At 42.2% G+C, this 15,875-nt stretch overlaps 1 long non-coding RNA gene across 2 annotated transcripts in view; it reads left to right on the forward strand.

Moving 5' to 3' along the window:
* LOC110976935 (uncharacterized) overlaps positions 1-15,875 on the forward strand; it is a 40,507-nt gene that overhangs the window by 7,461 nt on the left and 17,171 nt on the right. For both annotated transcript variants that reach the window (XR_015426484.1, XR_002597875.2), the window contains one exon: positions 12,428-12,539. This is a non-coding gene — a long non-coding RNA (uncharacterized LOC110976935). The remainder of the gene's footprint in view (positions 1-12,427; positions 12,540-15,875) is intronic.

The raw sequence follows: 15,875 nt of genomic DNA on the forward strand, positions 1-15,875 counted from the left end.
ACGCACAGTGTACATGTAGCCTGCTGTGAATATTTGTGTTTTGGGGTTTCTGCTCTGATTCCTGGCATTTTGCCAAGTTGTACGGTTTAGGCGTATGTTTTATGGTTTGTCTTGCCCGTTTCCAACTGTACGATCCAGACTAAGATTTTTATGATTTCCAACTTTATTCTAAGGTACAAAACCATACAGTTGTAATTTAAACTCTACGTAAGCTACTCTGACATGTAGCACGGAGCCAGCCTCGTAATGCACGCGTAGGAAATGTGTCGCTGGCATCCCGCAGCTGGTGCATACAAGCTGCATGAATAGCAGTATAAACGAGCATGGTTGAATCAAGCGTTCACCCCGTGTAACGCTATGATGAACAGGGGCGAATAGGCATGATAGCAGATCGCAAGGTAATTGTGTAACGTACATGTACATGTACGTTCATACATGTACACTACATTGTACGTGGCAAAAGTGAGCAGAAGTTCAGAGACGAATACACCATAAAAATGGGCCTTTAAAGGCTTTATTGCAAAGTCTTGTCATGCTTGTTGTGGAGAAGCTTACGTCATTACGTGTTTTGCAACGCATGGAGGCCTACATGTAACTCACATGATAAACATTGTCTGCTAGTCAGGTTAAAGGGTCGTCATGAGAGTCAGTGATTTAGTGTTGTTACCAACTTAATTCACAAGAACAACCAAGAAGGTTGCCATAGAATCGTAAGCTAACTGTTGACTGAATTGGAGAATTGAAAAGCAGACTATTTTACTAATACTGAATACTGAGGAGCTGTGCAATGATGCAGGACTTATACACGGTTAGAAACGGGATGTAGTTAAAGTCACAAAACTTAAGATAGGAAAGTCTTAGTCACATGTCTTAGCTGGATTCTTAGAACAACGACTGTGAATGAATAACGTCATCTTAAAATGAAGTCCTGGATGGATGATCGCAAGGTTCTGCCCAGGATTTTTCAAAACTGGGGGGATTTCCATTGTGAGTTACCAACATTTTGCGAAGCCATGGCGTGGGGTTCGGACCCTGCCCAAGGGCCCCAAAAATTTTTGGACTTTATAGATGCTCTCAGCTGCATTTTAGAGCATTTCCTGGGTTTTTCAAGTACCTTTTCTAGGGAAAAAACATAACAAATTCAATTTTTTTTTTAAATTTTGGATATTAGTTTTTAACAAATGATCAGTTTTCCATTTCTGGACTTCTAATTAGGCCTGTAGGCACAAAAGGACCCATTTCAGGTTTCAGGCATGCAACAACAACATGTAGTGGCTGTTTAATCAACAAAAATATTAGCTTAACAGAAACAAATGTCATAAAAATATAAAACGATTTGGTCTTTATATAAAATAAACAACAAGGCATTTCTTGTATATATGCAAGAAAGAATACCCGCTGCAGGTGGCTGCTTCGTTTGGGTTTCCCTCAGCGCTGACTGCTGAAGTCATTGGCTTAAAAAAGAGCCAATTTTTGATTGAGTTTCTGCCATTGTGCGCGAGACAAAATGCGGTGATATGGTAACGAGAAATGTCGTCCCCATCATAGATGCCATTAATACTCTTACACAGGGCTACGGCTACTGCCATGAAACAAGAACGTCTGTGGGATCGATGTTCTAAGTTCTGCGAATGGTGCAGTATAAAATTGTACCCTTCGTAAATGCATCCCCAACAGCGTATTGAGCACACAGCACAGAGAAAAAACACCTGCGCACGGGGGCAAGTACAACACCCATGACGGAAGTTCAGATTTCATGCAACACCAGCCATGAGGAACGTTCGGTGCCGATATACATGTATGTACGGTGTGCAGTAAAGTGTGGCCGCCGACGCGTGGTGCACAATGCATGTACAGTACATGGAAAAATGCAGAACTAAACTGTTTTTTCATCTAGATTTTCCAGACATGCAATCTGCATTATGTAAGATAATTCTGAGCCATACTCTCATAATTACATTATGCATATCGGGGATGAAAAAATGGGTATTGGCAGAAATAATTGTGTATCAGGCCCGATACCCAAGTTTGTACGTGAGGAGAACCCTGGATAGTACAAGCTGAAATGAAGCATGCTGAAGTGTGCCTAGCCTCCGGGCTAACAAGGTCAAATAGGCGGAAACAACATACACTGTACAAGACACTGTGTGGGTGTACTCTTGCAAGGAAAATGCAGTGAGTAATGTGTCTAAGAAATGGCAAACAGGATATATACAGGAAATGAAAAAGTTGTCAAAGTTAAAAATGAAGATTCTGAATGCTAAATTCACTAAAAGAAATAAATGCAAGTAATTGTGCAGAAAATGCTACAGGAGCCCCCCTTCCAGTGAGTTTGCAAAAGCTAACTAATGAATGTGACAAAGCGTTTTGGCCAGTGGACATGGCGACCAGAACGAGTTATGCGAGGAGTATTGACGGGAGAGTGATGTGGTTGGTTCACTGGAAGAGAATCCTGAGAAGTTGGAATAGGTGCAATTGTAGGAGTGTCTAAGTGAGCACTTTTAAGTCTATCTATGCTGATAGCGTCTTTGCGATTGTTAAGATCAATTACAAAGTGCTTCTTGGAACGACTTAGAACTTTGTGCGGTCCATCATATGGGGGTTGTAAGGGCTTACAAATATAATCGCGTCTAACAAAAACGTGGGTACATGATTATAAATCATCTGGAACGTTTATGCTAGTCCGTTGCTGTGTCCGAGTTGTTGGTGGTTTGTTTGAGGCCGTGGACGTAATTGGCAGGATCCAACTCAGCAGTGTTTGGTGAACTATTAAAGAAATCTCCAGGCAAGCGAAGAGTTGTACCATAGACCAGTTCAGCAGCACAGTGTGGAAAATCAGATTTAACTGTTATGCAGATCCCAAGAAGAACAAACGTTCATGTTTCTATCCAGTTGTTGGGATTTGACTGAGCTTTCAGGGAAGTCTCAAGCTGACGATGGAATCGCTCAACTAGTCCATTGGCAATTGGGTGGTATGCCGTGGTACGAATGCCTTTAGTTCCAAGCATTCTGGTGAGAGCGGAGAACAGAGCGGATTCGAACTGTGTACCACGGTCGGTTGTGATGGTGGATGGAACACCAAATGCAGCAACCCAGCTGGATATGAATGCGCGGGCTACTGTTTCGGCTGTGATGTCATGTAGCGGGATGGCTTCTGGCCATCGGGTGAAACGATCAATGCAAGCGAGGATGTAAGTGCATCCATTAGAGGGTGGCAATGGGCCAACTATGTCAATGTGTACATGATCAAATCGTGCATTTGGGCCTGTGAACTGTGATAGTGGTGCAGAGGTATGACGGTGAATGTTTGCGCGTTGACACTGAATACACGATTTTGTCCAATTGCGCACATCACGGTTGATGCTGGGCCACACAAAATGGTCCGTGACAAGTCGTTGGGTGGCACGAATGCCAGAGTGTGACAAGGAGTGAAACGAGTCAAATACGGCACGTCGTAAATCTTTGGGAACGAATGGTCATGGATTTCCCATTGACAAGTCGCATGTCACAGTCTGGTCACATGATGGCAGAGGGACATCTTTGAGAGAGAGTGAAGTTGCAGAGTGGTGAAGTTTTTGTTGTTCGTCACACTGTCGTTGCAATTGTGAAGTCGATAGGTGTGCAGGACTGCTCTGGGTGGAGGGAGTTGAGTTGCACACGTCACTGGGCATCGGCAGCGGGGTTTTCACCACCTTTAACATATCTTATGTCACAAGTGAATTGTGAAACAAAATCAAGGTGGTGAATCTCGCGTGGCAAGTGTTTGTCAGTGCAGCGACGGCATAGGTGAACGGTTTGTGGTCTGTATACACATGGAATTCTCAGCCCTCAAGAAAATGGCAGAAGTGGCGAATGGCAAGGTACACGGCTAACAGTTCTCGTCCAAAGGTGCTGTAGCATGTTTCTGCTGGCTGAAGCTTTTTGGAGAAGAATGAGATAGGCTGCCATGAATCATCGACCCACTGTTGGAGAACAGCTCCCACTGCCACATCCGAAGCATCCGTCATGATGCTCAATGGAGCGCCTGGCTTTGGATGTGTCAGGAGAGTAGCGTTGGCGAGTGCGGCTTTGATCTGATGAAAAGAGGCCATAGCAGCATCATTCCATGTGATTGGGGCCGACTTTTTGCCTGAGTTAGTCAGCAGTGCAGTGAGAGGATGAAGGACTTGAGAACTCTGTGGTATGAAGCGGCAATAGAAATTGACTAATCCAAGAAATTCTCTCAGCTTGGTCAGCGTAGCAGGTTTAGGAAAGTTCAAGATAGCACTGACCTTCTCATTGAGTGGGCGCACCCCATGGCTGTCAACTTGATGACCAAGAAACTCGAGAGAGTTCACTCCAAATTGACTTTTGGCAGGGTTGCTGTACTGGTTGAGGCGATCAAACAGTAGGCAAAGATGGTGTTCGTGCTGGTCTGTGTCGGAGCTGGCAACCAGCAGGTCGTCAATGTATGCGTAGCAGAAATCCAGTCCACGAATAACTTCATCAATGAAGCGCTGAAATGTTTGGCCGGCATTGCGAAGGCCAAACGGCATACGGACAAATTCAAAGAGTCCAAAGGGAGTAGTGATGGCAGTTTTCGGGATTGATTCTGTCCCCCAACTCCTCTGAGGTCAAGAGTTTGTGCAGCCGTTTTGTCTCGGACATGCCTGTACGTTTGACGAGTGTGGTGTACGGCTGGTTGGCAGGCGGATGTATCAAAATGTCTCATACTTCTTGGGTGAAGGATGGTTGCAGGCAAGCAACAACATAGTGGTCTCCTCGGATGTGATAAGCCTGGTAGTAAACTGGGCCTCGACTTGAGTGAACCAAATGAGGGGATCATTCAGCCAGAAAGGAGGTACATGTAGTTTGAGGCTAACTGCAGCGACGGGCTGGGGACGTGCTTGGAGTATCCATTCTCAGTCAAGAAAAATCAACAGGAGCAACGAATGATGTGCACTGGGTCGCCAATTTATAGGGTCGTCATGAGAGTCAGTGATTCAGTGTTGTTACCAACTTAATTCACAAGAACGACCAAGAAGGTTGCCATAGAATCGTAAGCTAACTGTTGACTGAATTGGAGAAATGAAAAGCAGACTATTATACTAATACTGAGGAGCTGTGCAATGATGCAGGACTTATACACGGTTAGAAACGGGATGTAGTTAAAGTCACAAAACTTAAGAAAGGAAAGTCTTAGTCACATGTCTTAGCTGGATTCTTAGAACAACGACTGTGAATGAATAATTTCACCTTAAAACAAAGTCCTTGGTGGATGATAGTACGAGCTTAAATGAAGCCTGCTTAAGTCTGCCTAGCCTCTAGGCACACTTATAGGCACACAAATAGGCCGAAACAATATACACTTTACAAGACACTGTGTGGGTGTACTCTTACAAGGAAAATGCAGTGAGTAATGTGTCTAAGAAATGGCAAACAGGGTACAGGTAAGGCATAAGGTCAAAATACAAATGCTTTTGAAAAAGCGGTCAACGCTTTGTGAATGGTAAGCCCCCCCGACGGTCAACATTGAACAGACGAACGCTTCAGCGAGGCTGGCCAAACCGTTGCGGTCGAGTACACCTTGCACTGTGCAGCTTCCAGCAAACAATGGACAGCTCCTCGCATTACGGCATCATAGACTTCTGCGGTCTGGTGGATTAGTCATAACAATAGCTCTTTACTTTGCAGCTCCACAGGAGGATTTAGATCGGCAGACTGTTTCAATTTCCTGATAAAAACATGTGTATTGAGTAGTTGTGTTCAAGTTGCTAATAAAGTGTGAAATATCTGCGCTGTCGGTTTCCAGACCAGTCTTTTCAGGTCTTGATACCCTGTAATCTTGACATTTTGTCTCGGTATCGTGAGCTAAATACATACCTAACTGCATACCTGCAGAATCGAATATACTAACTCGAAATAATATTAACCTGAATCATGCATGTACATGACGTAGTGTTCTGTTCGCCAACATCATTACTGGACCGAGCCCAGTCTAATATGGCTTTTGCGAACCCGGGTTTCCCGGGTTCGCATTCAAGACCACCCCACCTAGTTTATGGCCTTTCTAGTGGTAAACGACCCACGATATAATGGCTTCAATCAGTAACGGCCATGTGTGTCCACTTTTAGGTCTGATTTACGGCGGTGTGGTTTGTCTGCAGTGGGCACTGTATGTGTGGTTGCAGTGCAGCCTGGCTGCAGCCAGGAAAGTGAGGTAGTGAACTTATGTGTGAGTGATCAACGTAAGTACATGTACAGTAACTAAATGTACACTGTACGTCTAGCTTCACCTTGACGTCCTGCACATACGTACATATGTACATGTACATGTACAAGCAAATGTACTGTACATGTACCTGTACATGTACATGTGAGTACTTGTCATTGTGTGACCACTTGCATGAAATTCCGCAATAATTCATGGCCAATATACAGTGCAATTTGGATGGTCAAGATGTTATATTTCTTGTGTATTCGAAAACAGCATTACTTATTATCAGTTCAATTGTTTTCCTTTCCTCGGCTGTTTCAAACATAAAGAGAAAATGGGCTCAATTTGACCACTTTTTCAATCATAACGGCATTGTCTGAGAGGATCAAAAGAATACGCTCTCACATAAGTCTTCCCTGTTTCTTATGGAATTCCATATCTGCCGTCGTGCTTCGTGCGTCGTCCGTCGTGCATCGCCCGTCGTGCGTCACCCGTCGTCCGTCGTGCATCCGTCGTGCGTCCGTCGTGCGTCCGTGCACGCACAACGGACGACAGGCGACGGGCGACGCACGACGGAAAATGGCATGTTTGGAACTGGTAAATGGCAGAATTGGGACAAAACAAAAAGCAAAATGCGACGGACGACGGCAGATATGGAATTCCATAGTTTCTCCTCCCTAGTCATTTGTACGGTGGGGGTAATTTACAGTACAGTGAAGCTCAACTGAATACATAATACACAATTCAAAAGAATTTAAGGAACAAGAGAACAGAATGACACGCATGATTGCACCAACATTGTTGAGTATATTGTTTTAGAACCGATTGACAACACCTGAATGATTTTCACATAAGTTTAATGCTTCTTGTTCCGAAATGGTAGCCCAGCCATATAGACAATGACAAAAACCATTCTGTTCTCTTGTTCCTCTAATTCTTTTGAGTAGTGTATTCAAAACTATGAAGAATTTACTGCAAACGCAAAAGTTGAGAAAATGCTTTGCTGACAACAGCTAGATATGCATGGAAGTTTGGTCAGCCCGGCTGGCCGTGCTACTAAAGATTCAAAGCTGAGAAACCATCATGCAGGCATGTGTTGTTCGTAACATAAATGCCAACATCATATCTTGTGCAAAATGTTACCGATGCCAGTGATCGACCCATGTTCTCAACAAAATGAAAAGTGGAACAGCGTCTCGTAATGCACCGCCTCACAAAAGATATCCATGCCGGTGTCAAGGTTGATCCGCTCTATGCATTTGCTTGGTGAGAAATTTACACAAATATTTTACTGTAAAGTGACACAAAGACCTGATCTCATTTACTTCTGCCCTCAGTCCTTAAACAGACACACTACATTTATACAGACTGAAATTTAAGTCTAATGGCCAATGTGAAACATCAAATATCTTCAGTAATCTTTCGTGGACGGACTCATGAACCTTTAAGTTTCACCACTCCTGCGCGCATTCACGGTATGCAAAAATGTCCAAAAATATTATTCCACAAAAACTGCATTTATCTGTTCACTCCATTAACCCGGACTCGGGATTACAAGTGTGGACATAGTAATTTTTGTATGCCCACGTTGTGTACCACCTTGAAACAATAACATAGTCATTTATTCTTTTTTTTTAATTCATTACATTTTCACCCACAACCTCCTAATTTTTTTTAGAGTACCATGGCACGCCATAGTCACTTAAGTTACGCCAAAAATATAGGCTTCCTATTTGCAGTTTCCCGGTGGAGGGGGGCTATTTCAAGTTCCCCCGGATCTTGTTCCAGCTCTACTGGAGAAAAAAAAAAGAGAAATAGGGATCAGAGAACATAGGGATTGGCAAACATACGGACGCGGAAAAATTGAGACTGTGGGTAACATGGGGACCTTGCGAGTCGAAGCCTCCCTTAAACTGTGTCTGTGTTGATTGTATCAACTGTACTGGCACACTAAGATCAAATTGTACATGAGCCACTTAGATGAAATTTAAAGCTTGTGCATGACCCGCCCCCGTTTGATGGAGGCGAGTGGCTGCCTCACCCCCGATAGATGGAGGCGAGTTCATTCATAGTTGGGTTGTACAAGAAATGTAAAAGCGTGCGTTGACTATGCCCCCGTTTGATACAGGCGAGTGGCTGCCTCGCCCCCGATAGATGGAGGCGAGTTCATTGACAGTTGGGTTGTACAAGAAATGTAAAACAATAAGTGTGCATTAAGTATGCCCCCATTTGATAGAGGGCGGTGGCTGCCTCGCCCCCGATAGATAGAGGCGAGTTCATTCACAGTTGGGTTGTACAAGAAATGTAAACGCATGCGTTGACTAAGCCCCCGTTTGATGGAGGCGAGTGGCTGCCTCGCCCCTGATAGATGGAGGCGAGTTCATTCATAGTTGGGTTGTACAAGAAATGTAAAAGCGTGCGTTGACTATGCCCCCGTTTGATACAGGCGAGTGGCTTCCTCGCCCCCGATGGATGGAGGCGAGTTCATTCACAGTTGGGTTGTACAAGAAATGTAAAACAATAAGTGTGCATTAAGTATGCCCCCATTTGATAGAGGGCGGTGGCTGCCTCGCCCCCGATAGATGGAGGGGAGTTCATTCACAGTTGGGTTGTACAAGAAATGTAAAAGCTTGCGTTGAGTATGCCCCTGTTTGATGGAGGCGAGTGCCTACCTCGCCCCTGAATATCATTCACTGGTGCACCCTAATTATGAATGGATGAGGCAAGCAGACCACTGTGCAAGTGCCACTGATATAGATCATGCAGTGGCCAGTGTGTAGGCCAGTGCACATACACCTATGCAACTTGGCCCTGTCCGCTTCGGGGTCAGCTGATTGATACTCTCACTCCTGCGGTTTCTTCTCTTCTGGGATCACCTGTTACCCACAATTTCAGCGACAAGTGTTATATACCCGTTTAGCACTGGACCCCCATGAAAACGAAGAAAGCCACATTAGACTGGGCTCGGTCCAGTAATGGTAGTTAACGATAAAACATCTTTTCTTTTGCCCGTGTGCACAAGCTGGGACTCAGCATTGCGCACTGGCAGGTTTTCATGTGTAGGATAGAGGAAGACACGTACGCGAACTACGCGCTTTCTGCTTCACGGCTGCACTTGCACGATTTAAAGATATATGTTTTTTCTTGAAGTCAATAGTACATGCGTGCATGCTGCAATATGTTTTGTACGTACGATTCTTTTGTACTCTTTGAATACTTTGTGGCTGCACAAAATTCATGTTGGAAAAACAAACATGTCGAGTTTTATACTAATCTCTGGTGTTTGACGTTACCTATTAAACTTTAATGCACAGTAAATTAAAACAATAAACACAATTTAATCTAGTGCTGCAGGCGAACCGCCGAACCGAGGCAAGAATCATCAAACAAGGCACTTTCAAACCGAACCAAACTGTTCGGTTCGGATGTACGGCTTTAATAAGGCATTTCATTGATGGCACGCGGGAATACATAAAAAAATACAAGAAAACTTAATAAAAACCAAATACAACGAAAAATGGATAACGAATTGTATGGCGTGCTCCACACGTGCGCGAACATACTGAAACTTACAATGGCCCGCATCATGAGATGGTTGTAAAAAGCATGTGGTGAGAATTACTCAGAAATCAACCAAGAACATGTAACGTAAGGTATTGTCGCTGCATAACATTTCTAAATTCTCACTACATCCAATCATGCTCATGTTTATTCAGATTTATTATTTTATTTGCCAATCTCCGATAGCCACGCCTTTACATTCCATATTAGGGTAATGACATTCCATATTAGGCCAATGGTCTCATAAATGGAGTGCAAAACGAATTTTTGTTGGATCACAGTCTGACTCGCGCTCAATCCAAGGCATCCCCGGATGAAAATTTTGCCAAGCGGTTCGGTGCATGCTGTGCTTCAGCGCAGTGCGAGGAGATCTTTGTTCGCGCGGTGGCCTAACTTGCCTTTCAGTTGACCATGAAGGGTTTGATCGTAGTGCGAATGCGTTGAAATGGAATTTGCCAGATCTCAAATAACAAAATGCTGTTATCCCTTCAAAAGAGGCTGATAGAAAATCGCTCCTTTGGTCATGAGCATGCCATCCTTGGAAAGGTTCCTCCTGAGATACACAGCGAAAGCTATTTTCGTAGTTGAATCTATTTTGCAAAAATAACCAAAACACAATTCGCTTCATCTTTTATTCTGTATTGAAGGAGGAAAGTCCTAATTGAGCATGCTGTTTTTTCTATTTGTACATATCTTAAAATCGTTTTGTTGAGTCAAGCGTGGTCCGAACACAACCGCTTCTGGTCGGCAAAACACGGTCAGAAACTGTCACATTTCCGGCAGTAACTTTATATTGAATGTACTCGTAGACAAACTCTGGGGAAGCAGTTTAGAAAAAAGTATTCAAATCAAAGTTGCTTGTGGATGGGAGAGATAGGAGATTCATAATTTTATACACAGAAATACAATAAAGGCCTTTGCAGCACGATCGTAGCGAGCCTAAATTTGATGTCTCGGTGTGCATTGTACGTGTACATGTGTGTACATGTTCGAACCCCAACTGATCCGAAGTTCGGCAAAAAATGTCTGAGTCCTGTCTGAACCGAACCTTGACACATACTTGCAGCACTATTTGATGCGGAGTTTGACTTTTTATTACCTTCAAAGAATATGGTACATGTGACTGAAGTTCAAAATAAATTCATATTGTGTCAATGTGGATATTTCCTTTCAGAGATGATAGATCAGGCGGTAAAATGAGGCAACCGTGTTTGGCATTTCCCGTCACTCCCATATAAACATGTTTATTTTCCAGTCTAAAAAACTCTTAAAGACGAACAATGATCTTGTGGCGATGTCTTTTTGTCATGAAATGCCCACTCAAAATGTTTCTGAAGCTAGAGAAATGTCTGTAGCCTAGAATGCAGTTGATTTTGCGTCTCTATCACAAGGTGTTAACCACTAATCCTTACCGCCATCGGGGCCAGTGAAGTTCTCCTTGAATAGGATCTTTTGTTCACAACTATGGCTGTGCAGCCACAAACTCTATTGTTGTCAGGGTTGCTCGTGAAGCTAGACAGTCCAGGGCAGACGGTTCTTTTCAAACCGTTGAACTGTCCAACACCAAAAGACGAACGGAATGAAGGAGGATTAGCACCAACCGTTGAACTGTTTCTAAACCATCTGTATTTTGACCTCACGCCTAATGAAAAAGTTGTCAAAATTAATTAAAAGAAGTTGTTGAAAGAAAGACGACAGGATTTTTTTCAACTTCTTTTTTCTAATTTGCCAAAAAATTAGGGTCAGTTGGGAAACCTGAACTGGAAGTGCCATAAGATTACACGTTTTCATTTTGAAAATTTGGCATCTCTGCATTTACGGTGTATGTCGAATATCAAATTCAATATAATACAGGCCATTAATGCTACATGTATAATGGCAGACACTGTTTGATTTGGGTGCTGAATTTTACTCTCTGTTTCATCCTCCAGACCTGGGTTAAGTTATGAGATTGCATAGATTGGTAGCTGATAACAGCTTTGCGATGTGGGGTGTGCTTTCTGGTAACAAGTTGGTGTGTGGTTGGCCTCCACACCATTTTGGTTGTAACACAATTGTAAGACCAACCACAATATAGGGCCCTATACCGAAGGACTTTGTTAGTCTCTTAAGCATGAAGTTTATTTATTGAAACCAGATTGTTAGAATGATAGATCAGTTCACATGAAAAGAGATGTCAGTCGTTCAGATGCCTTAAGCGTGGGATGGCGATAGTGCAAATGGTTGTCCAATTCTTGGGTTTACGATTACATGTATTAGGGAACTCAAATGCCACAGCACCAGGCAAGTTCATAGTCTGAAAGTTGTTGCAATGGTGCACAGCACATTGAAAATTTAACTTGAAATGACAAAAAGTATGAAAAACGTGCGCTGCGGATAATGGCTGCCCCATGCAAAGGCACCCTCTTCCAAACTGTTGTACAGTGTATGGAAGACTTTGACTTAATCAGTTGGAAACTTTGACTGTCATTTAAAATAAAGCAGAGATGTTATTCTCTCTAAGCACTGCTTTTCGACTGCATTCCATTCCATTTTTTTCTGTATAAACACCTTAACCCTTCAGTTACGTTCGTATAAATCATTTACGAGGATTGTTTGCTTAACTCGTGTGAATGACACCCATAGATTGAATCCCGAATGAGCTATTGTCCACTTTTTTCTTCTATGCAGGCCGGTCAAGGCAGATCAGCTGCTGTTCTCTGAGGCGGCCTGAACATCACAACCATGTGTTATGATTTTCTTGTCAAAGGGTGTTTGCCAGAGAAATCAGTGCACAAGTACGGTAAGTCAATGGCATATAGGCCTATTTGCCCTCAAACAAGAGAATACCTAACCATTACTCGCTGTGAAAATCAGCAAGACAAATGCATACCCTTGTGAGGATTGCTCCCGGTAGATGAATCCATCATCTTGAGGTTGAGAGTTACGGGACAGTACCGCTATTCTGTAGTAGTGCAGCCCGTCTAACCAGGTTAATCCCTTTTCTGACAGGCTCTTCACCAATCAGAAGGCCAGATTTGTCCCCATATGACCCTCATAATCAAAAAATGTGAACGGGAGTGTACCATTTTTACATGGGTAATGGGCAATTTTGAACAGATAGGATCAGGAACGTACCATTTTATGCACAAGTACAGGTATATGCTTGGCTTAAACTGTGTATGTTCATAGTGGTGTCGTGTAAAATTTGAAATAACATAATGGGTTTTAAATTTACAAATTGTAAGTAGGCCTACTGTATTCATAAAATACATTTCCCCTTAAAACAAATACATGATAAGAATCAAAAGAAAGAATTATAACGTATAAAAATTGGGAAATACGGAACTACGTGTAGAAATTCAGTACCAGTAGATTAAGTTGGTGTGATCTTTCCTTGCAAATGGGGAGGACACCCTCTGGAACTGTTCATCCTTACGTACCATCAAAATAGCCTTAAAACATGTACATTGAAATCAACTTCAGGGATTGGAAGGGATCAATGAAGTCACAACAGTCATTGATGGACAACACAAACATCAACCCGACATGTCCCATATCTAGAAATATGAAATATTTCATATTATGAAATATAGAATATGCAGCCACAACTTCCATTTTCAACAAACCCCCGATTTGCACGTTTAGGCACGATCGTTCTGTCGGGGACATGGTTGTACGTTCCCGGTTAGATGCCGTCTCACCGTCAAAAGCAGGCAGCAATTCCCCTTGTCAGCACCCCAGATGTACATGTAACGCCTGCCCCTACATAGTTAGCAGCCCATCGGTCGCTGGCCCCCACGGTAGATGTAGAATACGCGGGGATCATACGTGCATTACAAGTACATGTAAGTAATGTAGTTTATTACATGTACATTACCTGTCGTCACTGTGGCAAACGGTACATATCGGAGAGACCATGCGCTGCCAACAAACACCTGGTCTCACTGTAGCACAGCACTTTGGCGTGACGCCACATATTCTTAGTGACGTAAGCGTCTGCATCCTGGGGAAAGCGTCATCTGATGTACAGCATAAGGAACTGGAGCAGCGCGTCATTTTCAAACTTGGAACGCTGCATCCAGGGGGAATGAACGTGGATTTTTCTGCGTTCACTCAGAACTGAATTTGCTTGCCCTGAAGAAGGTACTCTGTTATCAAAACCTTGGCAACCACAAATTTCAGAGTACTGGTTATATATTATGTTCTTGTCAATGTCCCATATCTAGTTGTTCATTGTCATGTTTTTATACGGGAGGCGTAGATCTAACATCAGTTCACTGTAAAACGCAATTCGCACGCCTGATCGCAGCCAAAACCATCAAATGAAGTTTAATACACCATCGATACAGAAACAGGAAAAGTCTTGAGGGTTGGACTGAAAAAACAATATTTGTTGGATGCACACACTACATGTACATCAGAAACTATATTAAGAGTACAGTACATTGTCCAATTTGCCGTTATCTCTCTAGTCCATAGAGTGAAAGATTCAAAGGCATTACTGTTTGGGGAACCAAACTTTACATAACCCTCAGTGAACAGACGGTTACGTGCAGCGTATTGGGAAAGTATTTGCGCATGGTAGCTGGCGTTAGGAAGCTTGTTTGAATGGTCTTAATACTGATCCCTGCAGAGTCCAAGAGAGTTCTTTTAATCAGACAAAATCACATCCCATTGAATCGTTAGAGTCTCTATAAGAAATGCCAAGCTTGTTAACTATATCAGCAAATGAGATGATGTGATTACGCGTTGTCGTTTGATTGACACTATGCATGAAAGGCATGGCAGTTGCATGCAGAAATCATACAAAGTTCCTTCAATGCACGGATGAAAACAACAAAACCTTTAGCAGAGAGCGTCAACTGTTTCAATTAGCTCTTCTGTGCATTTTATTGACATGAAAGAAATTATGAAATCTTCAAAAATGATTAAAAATCTTAAAGCTACAGCGTGTCAAGCAAAGTCATTTCAAACACATTAAAACAAATTGATTGACATCATTCAAACAGTCGTAAAACAGTGTTGATTTGCCCTTTTCTGCTTGGTTTTTTATTTTCACAAGTATCCATCTTCACATTATTATTGTCCTGAATTTTACATCACGAGGTGAAACTAGCCATACTGGATTCTGCTAGAGTTACTATTTTTTCTTTTGTACTGAAGGTATCACAAATCCGGTTTTGAAATTACAATAGACTTTAACAGCCAGTCCTTAACCCTAACCCTCCTCAATCCTTCACCTGTCGGAGGATTGAGGAGGGTTAGGGTTAAATATCACTGTCTTCCTCTCTGCCTATGGGCAATTCCATGGGAAGTTGGACATGACACTAACATTTTAAATTTATCACATTGCTAAGAAAGTACTATTTATATTTTACCCATATGTTGAAGTTAAAGAAACAAGAAGAATTTTTTTCAATCGGTCGAATATTTTGCAAAATATATGTACAATTATAAAGCTACGGAGATTTTCTCGGCACATTTCAAGTTTATCACACTGCAAAGAAAGCAGTAATTATGTTTTACCCATATGTTGAAGTTAAAGAAACCAAAAGAATTATATCAATCAGTCGAATATTTTTAGAAATACAGTTATAAACGCTGAAGAGGTGTTTCTAATCATCTAAACTGCTAAAATATATGCTTAACTAAATTTGTATTTTAAAAAAATGCTAGCACTTCTATTAGTTCAATTTAGAGAAGTAAATTGGGTCTACTTTAGTCTCTTAAAAGAAAATTTCCACACCACCTTCTAAAATTTTTATTAGCACACAAAGAATAAAGCATTTTGATCATGTAATGCGAGTTACCAAAACAGTAAATTTTTTTATTCTGAAGAAATTATGACAGGTAATTTGTTGGCTTTGATAAATTTCTAAACTTATCACACCTTGATTCTGTGAGCAAGATGTTTGCCAAAATAAACATTGTCATCAGTTTAAAAATGTTACCAAAACGTGTAACACGAGTTACCGTGTAACACGATTTACCACCATGTAACAGGAGTTACCAACCACAAATACAAGATTCCACTAGTGTGAGCAATGTCAGACTCTTAACTGGGCTGGGGTGTGCTGAACACAATCAGATGCAATGTGATGCAGACTGAGGCACTGAAACAAGAGGGCAGCCTAAA

This window comes from Acanthaster planci, linkage group LG09 (assembly GCF_054643075.1).
Source record: "Acanthaster planci isolate LZ-2023a linkage group LG09, COTS_SCS, whole genome shotgun sequence".
Classification (NCBI taxonomy): domain Eukaryota; kingdom Metazoa; phylum Echinodermata; class Asteroidea; order Valvatida; family Acanthasteridae; genus Acanthaster; species Acanthaster planci.